General features: G+C 39.3%; 1 protein-coding gene across 1 annotated transcript in view; it reads right to left on the bottom strand.

The window, feature by feature from the left end:
• Nucleotides 1-7,477, bottom strand: part of LOC120522959 (TRPM8 channel-associated factor homolog) — a 45,335-nt gene extending 37,858 nt beyond the window's left edge. Inside the window, exon 1 of the mRNA XM_039743814.1 lies at nt 7,391-7,477. The gene's annotated coding sequence lies outside the window, so the exon portion shown is untranslated. The remainder of the gene's footprint in view (nt 1-7,390) is intronic.
• Nucleotides 7,478-14,523: the final 7,046 nt, after the last annotated feature.

Raw genomic sequence — 14,523 nt, 5'->3', positions numbered from 1 at the left:
TAAGTCAGTAAAGGGGAAGATGTTCCTGGTAACTAGCATGACAATTAGTGGTACACTGTCTGTTCATGTGACTGAGGAAAGTGACATGCCCAATGAAGGACCTCACAGGGTTCTGTTTAAGAATGGTAGTCCCATTTGTGGCTATACCAATGCTTACCACTAAGGTAAAATTCTGACAGGAAAATATGTTGCGTATTGCCACCATAGGCGATAGCAGCAGAATTTTAGAGGGAAGCCACTGCAACCCCACTGCTTATTCACATGAATGGGCAGTCCAAGATTGGGCTAGTTTGACTGGCCTCTTAAAGAACCATTTGGACTAAAGGTTGTAGTTTCAAATCGTATTTGAGTCACTTTCTGATGTGGTCACACATTCAGTTTGTGGTCATGTAACATGAATGAGAATGACTGTTAGATAGGATTTTTTTTGCTTATGCACATAACACTGTATTCATCTCTTCACTACAGTTTATGCCATCAACAACATTTGTAAGACAGGGTCTCGTTTTAGACTGAGTCCGCTATTTCTCTGACAGATACACACACAGACACATCATAGCATTTATAGAGTCAGCTGAAATGAGCAGCTTGTATGCTTTTAACCTGTGGGAACAAATTGAAGTCTACATGAAAATATTCAAGTACCAAGGGACTATGCAATCAAGGATCTGGATGTACATACTGTAAAAAAATAAAAGTCACTGCTAATTTTAAAAGATATTGTTCATACATATACGAAACTGTGTACATATGAGAAAATGACTTATACATACAAGATATTATCTTGGCCACTGAGAAGAAGGGCCAGAGGCTCAAGCCACTGTTACCACCTCTTTGTGTACGTCCCTGCCATATGTGTCGCACAATATTAAAATCACTGATCATTTGATAAACTATTGTCTGTTTCAAACCTTCAATCCATCCAATACAACATCGGATAGGATGCTATTACTCTATCATGCTTTGAATTACCAGGTAATTAGTAAAACCATTTTGACTTTAGCATTTTCAGTAGGAAATCCATCTAATCATCCATTTTGATTTTGTAATTTAGCGTCACATATGCCTCCATACCTTAGAAATCTACGTTACTTTAAAAAATGAGTCTTATAAACTTTCTTAGCCTTCTTTATGAAGCCAATGAAGGATGGCCTCCTTGGCCTACATTTAAAAAAGAAAGAAGATGGAAAGAAAACACTAGTTTTGTTCAAGAAATTGATAAGCAACACTCCAGGATAGAATATTGGTATGGAAGGGGCTTTTAATGGATTAAGAATGGTGTATAGGGACAAGATGTGGTAAAGCTGGTCGAACAAGGGTGGAGATCACTTTTTTGAGGTATGCAGTTGCCATTAGATTTGGCCATTTCTAAATAAAATTTGTGCCAGTGACACTGTTACTCAGTGGCTATGACAGCACATTTGTACAGGGGTGCTGTTTACACATCTACATTCTGCTGATGAGTTCAAAGTCGAATAAACCGGCATCCTTCTGTTATAATTCCTAAAATTACTGTTAAAATTACATTACCAGACACCATTGGCTTTGGCAAGAGGAAAAGCAAAGCTGTTAGCGCGGAGGACAGCATGTACTCCCAAGAAATACAACTCTTTGAAAATGAAAGACGTACAGTATTTGCTATGGACCCGTAATGCCTTTAGAATAGTTAGTGAATATTACAAACTGTTATTTAGCCCATCAGGTCGGTTATTGACTAGACATATAAAAACTAAGCTCTCTGAAGATGACAAGTGTGGTGTGCTATAAGGTTTTCACCAGCAGAAATAAAGAAATCTGGCTTTGTACCATTGATTGTGTCTCTTGTGAAAGAATATATGCTCAGTTTTCATTGTATTTATGTGAAAATATGTGTCTCTACTCAGGGTGTGTATTCTGATCTATTAAGTTTAAATCCTACCACCAGTAAAATACATTTTATTGTTTGACAATAAGTATTCAACTGGGTTTCATGTATGTTAAATAGTTTCATGCCATGTTACTTTATTTAAGTTTTAACCAAATCTGTATCTTTATAGCTACTGTGACGAGCCTGGTAGATGAGTTTGCAGCCCTGCCACACAACGTGTCCTGCCGCAATGACGAGTTTGCAGCACCGCCACGCAAGGCGCCCTTTGGCAATAGACCGATCGCCGACTCTTGTTTGATATAAACCAAGCAGTTTGGTATTGATTTATGACTAAGCTAAGAGAAGGGTTGGCGATTTTCAAGTTATATAGAGTGTACACTGTGTTAATTGGGTATTTAGGACTTTAAAGTTCTGGATCAGCATTAATGCTAATAAAGTCCTCCTTTTGTACTGTAGCTTCTTCCACTCTATATTCTTCTTCCATTCATGGCGCGGCTAAAAGCATTTACACCCCTCATGAGTGAACCTCACCTTTGTCAGGCAATGAGACAGATGCCAGAATTTGCAGAGAATGGATACATAAAAATCCCTGATGCAGGCCTCATAACTCTTACTGAATACTGATTTATGTGTGCCTATGGAATTATTTGCCCTTGTTTGTTCACAAGCTCACATTCATGATTCTTTTTCATTTTAATTGTATTTACTAACTGAAACATAGTAAAACTTAAAATGTATGTATTTATTAACTGCTCTGCTCAGTGAGAACCTCCCACTGCTGAAATCTAAATATTCATCCATCCGCTCGTCCATCGTGAAAATATGATGCAAGCATCAATCCAACCATTCTAAATATAAATTAGACATCTATTCCTCCAACCAACCGAAGCAACTAACCTTCCAAGTATTTTCAATATAAATGATACATCCTTCCATTAATTTATTCATCCATCTATTGTTTCATCCATCCTGAATGTACGATGTTTCTTCAAACCATCCACCCTGAATGCTGTATGTGAAGTATGCCTTCTGATTGAATGATGTATCTGTCCATCTGAATACATGATACATCTTCTATCCATTAAACCATACGTCCATAATTTATGATGCATTCATTACTCAATCTGTCAATTCTGATTAATTAACAAATCCATTCATCCATTAATCTATTATGAATAGAAGTGATAGATAGATAGATAGATACTTTATTAATCCCAAGGGGAAATTCACATAATCCAGCAGCAGTATACTGATACAAAGAAACAATATTAAATTAAATAGTAATAAAAATGAAAAGAATTAAAATAAAATTAATGTTCACATTTACTCCCCCGGGTGGAATTGAAGAGTCGCATAGTGTGGGGGAGGAACAATCTCCTAAGTCTGTCAGTAGAGCAGGACAGTGACAAAAGTCTGTCACTGAAGCTACTCCTCTGCCTGGAGATGACACTGTTAAATGGATGCAGTGGATTCTTCATGATTGACAGGAGTTTGCTTAGTGCCCGTCGCTCTGCCACAGATGTTAAACTGTCCAACTTTAATCCTACAATGGAGCCTGCCTTCTTAACAAGTTTGTCCAGGCGTGAGGTGTCTTTCATCTTTATGCTGCCACCCCAGCACACCACCGCGTAGAAGAGGGCACTCGCCACAACCGTCTGGTAGAACATCTGCAGCATCTTACTGCAGATGTTGAAGGATGCCAACCTTCTCAGAAAGTATAGTCTGCTCTGAGCTTTCTTACACAGAGCATCAGTATTGGCAGTCCAGTCCAATTTGTCATCCAGCTGCACTCCCAGATATTTAAAGGTCTGCACCCTCTGCACACAGTCACCTCTGATGATCACAGGGTCCATGAGGGGCCTAGGCCTCCTAAAATCCACCACCAGCTCCTTGGTCTTGCTGGTGTTAAGATGTAAGTGGTTTGAGTCGCACCATTTAACAAAGTCTTTGATTAACTTTCTGTACTCCTCCTCCTGCCCACTCCTGATGCAGCCCACAATAGCAGTGTCATCAGCGAACTTTTGCACGTGGCAGGACTCTGAGTCATATTGGAAGTCTGATGTATATAGACTGAACAGGACCGGAGAAAGTACAGTCCCCTGCGGCGCCCCTGTATTGCTGCACACGATGTCAGACCTGCTGTTCCCAAGACATCTATCGATTCTGAAAATATGATGTCTGTTCATTCTCAGCATATGACCCTTCCATCTATCTATTAATTCACATCCATTCTAAATATTTAATACAGTTACACTTCCTCACTTAAGGTTCCCCAAAGGTTAGCCATGTAAGTGGAGGCGGTACTGTCATAAAGGTAAGATGGTTCTAGGTATTTGACATTGATTTCTCAATGTTCCTCTGTCAAATTGGTTTCTCTGACATGCTCAGAAGTGATATACTTAATTGGGTAAAGCAAATACACGGTTAAAGGTGAATAAAAAAGCCAACTATCCTTATCTTTCAAACATGATGGCAGTTTCTTTGGCTTTAGTATTGTTGTCGTAGTGACAAAGTAAAGTAATGAACATTGTGATGATGAACTTGATTAATTGGTGACTGTGGTCTCGTTGTTACAAACCCAATCCTCCATTCCAAACATATTAAAGTGCTCAATAGAGATCATCTCATCTTGATGAATGGATGTGCATGCCCTTCTGTGTAAATCACTTTGATCTCCTTATGCTCGTGCGGGGAGCTCTCCTTACAGTTCAATGACATTGATTTAGGTGGATTATGGACTTTGCATTGCCCTGGTGTTGGTGATGGACTGGCAACTAGGAGATGTTACTGACCTCTGGCAAAACAGAAATGTGGATGTAAGGGTGGCTGTGGAGAGTGCTTGACAAGGCAGAGATTTCCAAAGGTTAAATGCCTCAGGCTGTTTACAGAGAGATTGAAGGAGGGTATGCGGTGAAAACACAAAATGTAGAGAGAGACACAGATTAACACTGCCTGGTTTTTATTACTTAACGGCCTAATAGCCAGGAAGGTAAATGGGTGATTAACTGACTCATCGAAAAGCTTCCTTTAGAATGGAATGGAAAAATAATGCAGCCAACTGAGAAGGTTAGTTATTCTTATAAATTCTGAAGGCACTATTTCTTATTCATTACAGCAATAATATCAACACTGCACATCTTGGAAAAAGCATACACTTAATTTCATCGATAATAGATTTTAATTGCTACACCGTGTGAGATATTCTCTGCTCAGGCCCAGGACAAACATGGTGTACTTTATGTAGATCATAACATTTTATTTCCCCTTGTTCTTTCATACCATTTAAGATATTTCATCTTGGTCATATGGTGGGCCCTAGGTTCTATTCTTGTATCCCAGAATTATCCCAAAATATAATGATATCCATGGCAGGTTAATTGCTGATTGAGTGTGAGTATCCGAAAAAGTGTATCTTGCACTAAACTAGCATTCCCTCCTGGTTTCTACTTTATGCCTAATGATATCATGATAGGCTTATACAAGAAAAAGGGGATTTTAAAAATGAATGAATGGACAGGTAAGTGTGCCCTCTGTTGAAATGGCGTTCCATGCAGTGTTGCATCCTACCCTGAATATGATGCTGCCCTCTATGACCAACACTGTGACAAATAAAGTTGGTTAAAAAATGGGAGGATGAACAGATGAGACACAACATGCTTATTAGTAATCACTTCAAGGTGAAACAAAAGTCTCGATAACAACTACATGAAATAGTGGGACCACCTATTACCAAAGCAAATATGTTAAAGCAACTACATGGTCTGCTCTTTTTTGACAAATTTGTTATGTTCAAGAGTGAATTTTACTTGCAAAGAGCCACTGACAGGTTAGTGAATGTCAAACTAACTACTTATAAGTAGTTATTTTATCAATTGCAAGAACAAATATACTGCTCAAAAGAATTAAAGGAACACTTTTTAAACGGAGTATAGCATAAAGTCAATGAAACTTATGGGATATTAATCTGGTCAGTTAAGTAGCAGAGGGGGTTGTTAATCAGTTTCAGCTGCTGTGGTGTTAATGAAATTAACAACAGATGCACTAGAGGGGCAACAATGAGATGACCCCCAAAACAGGAATGGTTTAACAGGTGGAGGCCACTGACATTTTTCCCTCCTCATCTTTTCTGACTGTTTCTTCACTAGTTTTGCATTTGGCTACAGTCAGTGTTACTACTGGTAGCATGAGGCGATACCTGGACCCTACAGAGGTTGCACAGGTAGTCCAACTTCTCCAGGATAGCACATCAATACGTGTCATTGCCAGAAGGTTTGCTGTGTCTCCCTGCACAGTCTCAAGGGTATGGAGGAGATTCTAGGAGACAAGCAGTTACTCTAGGAGAGCTGGAGAGGGTCATAGAAGGTCCATAACCCATCAGCAGGACCAGTATCTGCTCCTTTGGGCAAGGAGGAACAGATGAGCACTGCCAGAGCTCTACAAAATGACCTCCAGCAGGCCACTGGTGTGAATGTCTCTGAACAAACAACCAGAAAGACTTCATGAGGGTGACCCAAGGGCCCCATGTCCTCTAATGGGCCCTGAGCTCACTGCCCAGCAGCATGCAGCTCGATTGGCATTCACCATAGAATACCAGAATTGGCAGATGCACCACTGGTGCCCTGTGCTTTTTACAGATGAGAGCAGGTTCACCCTGAGCACGTGACAGAAGTGAAAGGGTCTGGAGAAGCCATGGAGAACATTATGCTGCCTGTAACATCATTCAGCATGAGCAGTTTGGTGGTGGGTTAATGATTGTCTGGGGAGGCATATCCATGGAGGGTCACACAGACCGCTACAGGCTTGACAAAGGCACCTTGGCTGCAATTAGGTATCAGGATGAAATCCTTGGAACCATTGTCAGACTCTATGCTGGTACAGTGGCTCCTGGTGCACAACAATTCCTGGCCTCATGTGGTGAGAGTATGCAGGCAGTTCCTGGAGGATGAAGGAATTGATACCATTGACTGGCCACCACACTTTCCTGACCTAAATCCAATAGAACACCTCTGAGGCATTATGTTTTGGTCCATCCAATGCCACCAGGTTGCACCTCAGACTGTCCAGGAGCTCAGTGATGCCCTGGTCCAGATCTGGGAGGAGATCCCCCACAACACCATCTGTCATCTCATTAGAAGCATGCACCGATGTTGTCAGGCATGTATACAAGAACACAGGGGCCATACAAAGTGCTGCGTAAATTTTGAGTTGCTGCAATTAAATTTTGGCAAAATGGACTAGCCTGCCACATAATTTTTTCACTCTGATTTTTGGGGCGTCTTTCAATTCAGGGCTCTGTAGGTTGATCATTTTCATTTCCATCAAACGATGTGGCATCCTTTCGTTCCTAACACATTACCCAGTCTATATCAGTCCAGGAGGATTTATTTTTCCCATTGAGATCTGATGTGTTTTCAAAGTGTTCCTTTAATTTTTTTGAGCAGTTTACATAATAATAATAATAATAATAATAATAATAATAATAATAGTACATCATCATGCAGAAAAAACATTCAAGTAACTTACCTTGAAATATGCCAAATTATACAAGTAAATCTGACACAGGTGATAAACTCTGGACAGGAGTGAAAACACCAAGATGTTCTGCTACAGGCAAAAACAGCACAGAATGAGAAGACCAAAAGTGATCTTTTTTTAAGGGTCCTGCATTTGCATATTCATGATTTCATTCTCCCTTTTTAGTATTGGACGGACTTATTTCCTGCCCGACAAGAAGCCCACCCCGTGTTCACGTGGCCCCTTCAGTATTTTGGAGGAGCAGAGAATCAGAGGAGTGTGTTCCTCTCCCCCTGTGCCCCTTAGCCGATGTCACACCCTTCTTGGCCTCTGCAGTTATTCACCCTGAGGCTTTTCAAGTGACATGTGTGGACACAGCTGTAGCAGATAGGTTACCACTTGTATAAACAGCAGGGAATTCCTGAGTATTGTTGTATTTCTTGTTAGATGCAAAAAGCAAATAAAAGCTTCAAATGATAGAAAGGGATGTACTTGGGCAGGGACACAGCAGCTTGGCACTCCCCTGTGCAGATGTGCTGAACGTCCTGAAGAACAACATGAGCAGTCGTCCAGGAAACAGAGAATTACAGCTATAAGTGAAACATGTCGAGTTCATCTTAGATATGAGAACGCGGAAGATTATTTGTACATTATAAGATTATGTCACATATCACAGAACCCTCATCAAGCTGTTGTGTTTAACTTGCCAGCTGCATTTGTAACTCTGCCATGTATGGACTGAATAATAAGGCCTAGATAACTGAACTGAACAGGAGTTACTCCTGGCTGTGTCTGGTAGCAGTTGCTCCCAACTGCTCATATAAACAGATCCCAGACCTGCAGTGAGTTTCCCCATAATCAATGACTCTTAGAAGTTAACAAGCAACTTTACAAGGAACGTATACAATGTTTTACATGGGTTTCTCTAAGCCCCATTTAATCAGATACTTTACAATTGAATTTAAGGGAATTCTCCACCTAGAAACAATATTTTCTTTAAATGATACTTAATGAATTGACTTTGTAGTGTGTGGTCGAGAAATATTTCAATTAATTTTGCGACTTCTCTCATCACGCTAAGTGTCATAGCTCGCTTGTATTACTGATTTATTTACGCAAATACAACACAGATGCAGTGGACCGAGGGGAGGAGGCAGGGCCCTCCACACTCACGCATCTGCCTCGGGGTGTTCCTTACCTCCGCTTAGCTAGAGAACGAGAGAACTACTTAAGAGATTTAGATCAGGTTTTTTTTTTATAATTTGCTTGAACATTGCGGTTGATTTTGCGGCTTCTCTCATCGCGCTAAGAATCATAGTTCGCTTGCAGGAACAATTTATTTGCGTTAATCTGAGACAGAGGCTGCGGGCCAAGGGGAGGGGGGAGCGTGACGTCCGGAGTGGGGAGCCGGGCAGGGCCCTCCTCACTCTATCCTCCGTTCAAGTTGGTCAACCTCTGTGTTTTGGAGCGCACCTAGCCTCCATTTAGCTAGCGATACCTGTTTGTTTATTGATTTTTAAAGTTTGTCCTGTTTCACTACTACGCAGGTGGAGCCGCAGGGGCCGGCTAGTACTGCATATATAAAGAATATTTGTTCTTATGATTGACTATTCAGCAACATTACAGCTTTTGGGGTGAAACTGTTCCTTAATTTACTGGTGTGAGTGCCATAGGCCCTTGTGATGGACGTTCGGGGACCTTACCCAGCCAGAATGCCTTCGTAAGGGAAGGACTGGTGGAAGGAGCGTGCATGAGGAAAGTACCTTTTCACGGGGTGATAGAGGGCAGCCCCCCTGGTTTGCTACGGTGCCAGGGGGCACATGGAGAACGACTACACACTCCTCTGCAGGGCTTCCGCCACACCCGGAAGTGCGGCCAGAGCAAAACTGTGCAACACTTAGTACATTTCCTGCTACTTATAAAAGGGACCTCCTCACTCCATTCGAGGAGCCCAAGTTGGGAGGTGGAGGACAAAGCTTGCAGGAGAAAGAGTGTAGGTGGACAAGGAAGGAAGAAAGTATTTCATGGTTATTGTGCTTGGTATACTGTGCTGCACAGGTGGGAAATGATGCAAAAGCATTTCCCACACCTGAATAAATGTGTCGTGCTGAACTTGTGCCGTTATCTATTGTGTCGTTTGTTTGGATTGGGGATGGGGGGGGTAGTTGAGCACCCCCTGGTGTTCACACCTTGTACTGTTTGCCAGAAGGGAGAATTGAGGAAAACGACTGAGCAGGAAGCCTGTGGTCTTTAGGAGTCCTGCTTGCTTTACTAAGGAAGAAATTATTGTACACGTCCTATATAGAGGGCGGCTGGGTAATATTTTGAGCCGCCCATAATACTACTCTGCACTGTTGAAAAAAGTCTTTCAATTAGAAAGTTTGATTATGATTTTATGAATCAGCAAATTCTTCTGCTTACCTCTCCAAGTTCTCTAGCCAAGGGATGAAAGTTCCATGTTTGTCAAATCAACCCTAATTGTTTGATAACAGCTCAAGATCATGACTTTGTGAATTGTATCACAAAGATCACCCCACATATCGTGACGATGTACCATGAATCGTATCACAAAAAAAAATGGATGTGATGCTGAATGGAATAAGCAAAGACCTTTGGGAAGAGATGCTTAGTAGTGATGTGAGTTCTCTCATGGATTTTGTGAAAAGACTGGAAGGCGCACGAGTCATTTGGAAGGAGAAAGGCTATCCTAGACTGACACCATCTTGCCTTCATTCAGCCCCTCATGGAAATATGTAAGTTTAAACCAGAGTATCATGCTCAAAGTTCTGCTCGAAGTACCCAAAGCTATGTATCCAGGTGTGGGAAATCTTTGATTTTTGAAATACAGACTGTTTATGTTTTATTTTGCTCAAACGAACCAGGATGAACTGAATTTACAGGACTTTTAATTACTGGCACTGCAAGCATCCTTTCATATTGTACTAGTAATTTATGCATTTATTCCAGTCAGTTTCTTTTCCAATTAGTTTATGACCTGGGTATGGGAAATAAGTACAGATGCTATACAGACTGTTTTAATTAATATATAACCTTAGAACAGATGGATGCTGTAGGGCTAGGAATATAATTAGTTTACAGCCTGAGAAATAAAGGACTGTTGAGGTTCTCAAAAGATCAACCACTTTAATCAGAGTCATTCATCATCAGGACAACATCGACATGTCAAACGTGTGCAATGTCACATGTCCTGATACCCGACATATGCATTTTAATGTAAATATGGCTTGTCTTATGAACCAAAATAAAGAAAAACAGCAACAGAAGGGTGACATGGCAAGCAACATCAGAGATCACGAGATGTGAGCCCATCTGATATGGATGTCAGAAAATATAACCTATAAATAACACAGATTGCTAAATCAAAAGCCCCTTGACATTTCCGATTTTCAATAAGCTTTTTCTAAGGCTATTTTTCTCCAGAGTTTGTTACCTATTTTGTTTTCCATTAAATTTTCTTCTGTTTGGTATTGTTATATGTTAATAAATAGCACATTGGTTTTTTAGTTTCTGTACTACGACTTTTATCTAGAGTAAAATAATAAAAGGGTATCAGGTGGGAGTTTGATTGCTACTTTCTTATTCAAGAGGTTTATCAAGGCTATTAAGGTCACTCTTCAATAATTAGAACAACTGTGATAAAATTAAGACATCTTTTGGTCAGAAAGTATAATATAACCAAAAGAGCTGTGCTTTTATGTCTGTTGTAATGACACCCTGAGGTTTATTAGAGCCTGTGATAATGAATCCTTATAAAGAGAGTCACTTGTAACTTGGAATCACTCAAGACTTTGTCTGCCTAGCGTCTCTATGATTGTGTGTGAAAGGAATCCTATGTGTAATATTGTGGGGTAACTGGCAATTGGCATTACCTGAGACTTTGTTGGAATATGATCTCTATGTGTATTTGTGTGTATCTGTGCACATGTTAATCTACAAGGCTGGGAGTAGGTAAACCTAATAAACGTACCTGGTAAATCTCATGAACTTCACGATAATACACTGGGCTCGTTGGATAACTATACCGGAGCCTTGCCCCAAGAATTCTGCTTAAACCAGTCAGAGTATTGGTGCCCTGTTCCCTATTGGTTGCAAAGGAAACTGATAAATCTGGCAATCTAGTCAGAAGACAGCACTGTGGCAACTCTTCAGTTTGGAATAAACACACTTGCTTCCACTATGGTCGTCCAGGTCACATAGCCCAAGAAAGAGAGAAAGTTGCTATGCAGGAAGAACCACAATCTAAGAAAGCCAGGTCTATAGCTGGCTAATGAACATCTTCATTAGCTAAATGGTGGAATTTGCTGCTTTGATTTGAGAAGTCTAGGTTTGCATGTCATCTTTGCTGTCTCAGGAACGATGACTAGAGAGAGAATGGGAACATCACTCTGAGGGATTCCTTGTCAACAACAAACAATATACTGGCCCAAATCAGCACAGAAACTGGAATGAAATTACCTGAAGCCATGCCTTTTGCTTGGGGGTCTTTATGAAATGCCCCTACTAGAAAGACAGGGTTGTCATAAGCTAAGCTTACCATTAAAAGAAATGGAAGCATCTATGTGTTTCTGTGGCAAAGACTGAAGGATGTTTCTAGCACAAAGCCAGGTGACCTGGGTAGGCACTAGGGGTGCTTCACACTCTTTAGACAGTCAGTATGATTAATGGGGACTTCCAAAACCAGATGGCAGTAGAACACTAGTTGAAAGCTGGCACCAAGTTGCCCATTCAAGAGCAAACTCATTGGAAATTGAATGGAGAAGAGAATATAGTGGGAATACAGGAAACATTTGGTGAATAGGCATTGGTGATCCAGTCCTTTGAGGGCAACTAGGCGACTAGAGGAATTCTAGAGACAGCAAATTCTAGCCTGGTGACCTTGACCAGATTGTGATTACAACATACACTTAAACGCTGCCTTGAGATGAAGTACGTTTTGAGCCGAGAGTTTTAAGGCAAGTTCATGTACAGGCTCACAAAAATAACATTTCACTGTTTTTAAGTGGTCAGCAAGTGGGCACTCACACAACCAGGAATACAAGTCATTACTACCTATGTAGTCTTCAGAGACAACAGAAATATTTTTCTTTTCAATTATATTATAGGTTTGCATTTTCCCTGTACTCCTCTCTTCATTGTGATTTTCTATAATAAACTCACATTTTTACACTTTTTGGCTTCCTTGGTATTTATGCTTGATGAGGAGAGTTGCCATAAGTCCCTCTTCTTGTTGTACTTGATTACAAGAAAACATCAATGCAGCCATGAAAACCATGCAAACGGGCAAATGTTTTGCCAATGTAGTAATTTTTTAACATAAACTTTATAATTGAATTTACTAAAATCACATTTCTTACATATGACATACGAACATGTTTCATAAGATGCCACAACCATCATACATTCTGTTCATACACAGAACAGATTTTCTATAAAGCTGAAACACAGTTCGAATCAGTCATACATGGGCAAATTGATGTAAATTGCTTACAGTCAGTTTCCATACACTGTTATCTATTAAAATTGTTCAAATGACTAACATTTCAGTTTTTAATAGACAATGAACACTGTCAACATGGAAGTAAAAGACTGGTGTAACTTCTAATTTGGTTTTATTCTCCACTTGGGAAAACTTCCATTGTGAACTTTGTTAAGTAAGCCACGTCAAGGTTTGCACCTACTAAAGTACAAAGCTGAAAGACAACACAATCAGTTCCAAAGCCATCTTATGTGAAAGCATTCTTTAAAGCATGAATTAAAATGTTAAATCTGATTTGCAGTTTCATACAACATTATAAACTTATGCAATATTTGATACTTTTTGGCATTCAAAGTACTTAATTAATAATTCATATTTATGTATGCACAATTTCTATCACCAAATTTCTGAAATGCTCATCTGTTGGATTTGAACAAAAATGTTTGCAATGATAATTAACTGCTGCCAATCTAAACCAATGCTGAAAAAATAAATAACTATGAGGCTTTTACATTCATTTTATAAATTGTTCAATTTTTGGCTGATTTTGCAAAATAGCACAGTAAAAGCAAGGTCTGGACTTGAGATACTTTGGTGATAAGCAGCTTTAAAAATGAATAGATGGATAAAACAAAATCAAGAGAGTTTTGAAATGTGAGCTGTGCATTTTATGCAGGTACCTGTCCACTGGTATACACATTAATCATTTTATTAAGAAAAACTGGCACAAATATCATATAGTGTTGAATTTAATACAGCATTACAATTAAGTCATGAAAGCTATTCAAGCATGAAAGGTAAACAGTTTAACATTATTATTTTACCTATTCAAGAGCATAATTCACGTATGGGTCAGAAGGAGCCAACGCTTTCCATTACAAACCATTTTAGAGGAACTGATTCACCCAGGAGAAAACTGGAATCCTACAGAGACAAAGGGAGAGCATGTAAAGTATACACACAGTGACCTGGTCCAGAACATGAAACTGCAGTAGGTCTGTGGAACTGTAAGGCAGCAGGGATAATCAGTGCAAAAATATTTCAGAGTTGTTTTAATTTTTTTAAATAAAAAGCCACTGTGTAAATGTGATAATGAATGTTCCAACTTAGGCATAACTTAACTTAAAATAATATGAAATTATATATTAAATTTATTATAAAATTTTGACAGTCATGCATATTAGAAAATGGAAATCATGCGTTCGTTATGAAAAAATTGCTATGTTTAGCTGGATGTACCAATAAATAATTTCAGATTTCTTTGTATTTTTTAAAATGGTTAGGAATGTTTTACAATGTTAACATATAATAAGTAGTATGTACAAATAAATTAAAAGTTTTTCAATATGGTAACATTTTCTAAAGAAAAAAACTATCAAGAAAGACACTCCTTTATTACAAGGATTTCTCAGGTGTTATTTTATGCCAGATGAATTTACACCATATTGTACAGTAAGTCTGAATATAAAAAGTGATTTTTACATGAGTGGCACAGATATTTAAAAATAACTTAAAACAAATTAACATAAATTTGTTTTTATACAAATATTTTTTTATCAAAATAAATTAAAAATATAACCAGACTCTCTGCAGCACTGACAGCTAATGAGGTGTCGATACTCACAGGGCCACAACAAATAATAGA

This window comes from Polypterus senegalus, chromosome 2, assembly GCF_016835505.1.
Source record: "Polypterus senegalus isolate Bchr_013 chromosome 2, ASM1683550v1, whole genome shotgun sequence".
NCBI classification, from domain to species: Eukaryota; Metazoa; Chordata; class Cladistia; order Polypteriformes; family Polypteridae; genus Polypterus; species Polypterus senegalus.
The sequence above is the reverse complement of the archived record's forward strand: the minus strand, read 5'-3'. Positions and strand labels throughout refer to the sequence as shown.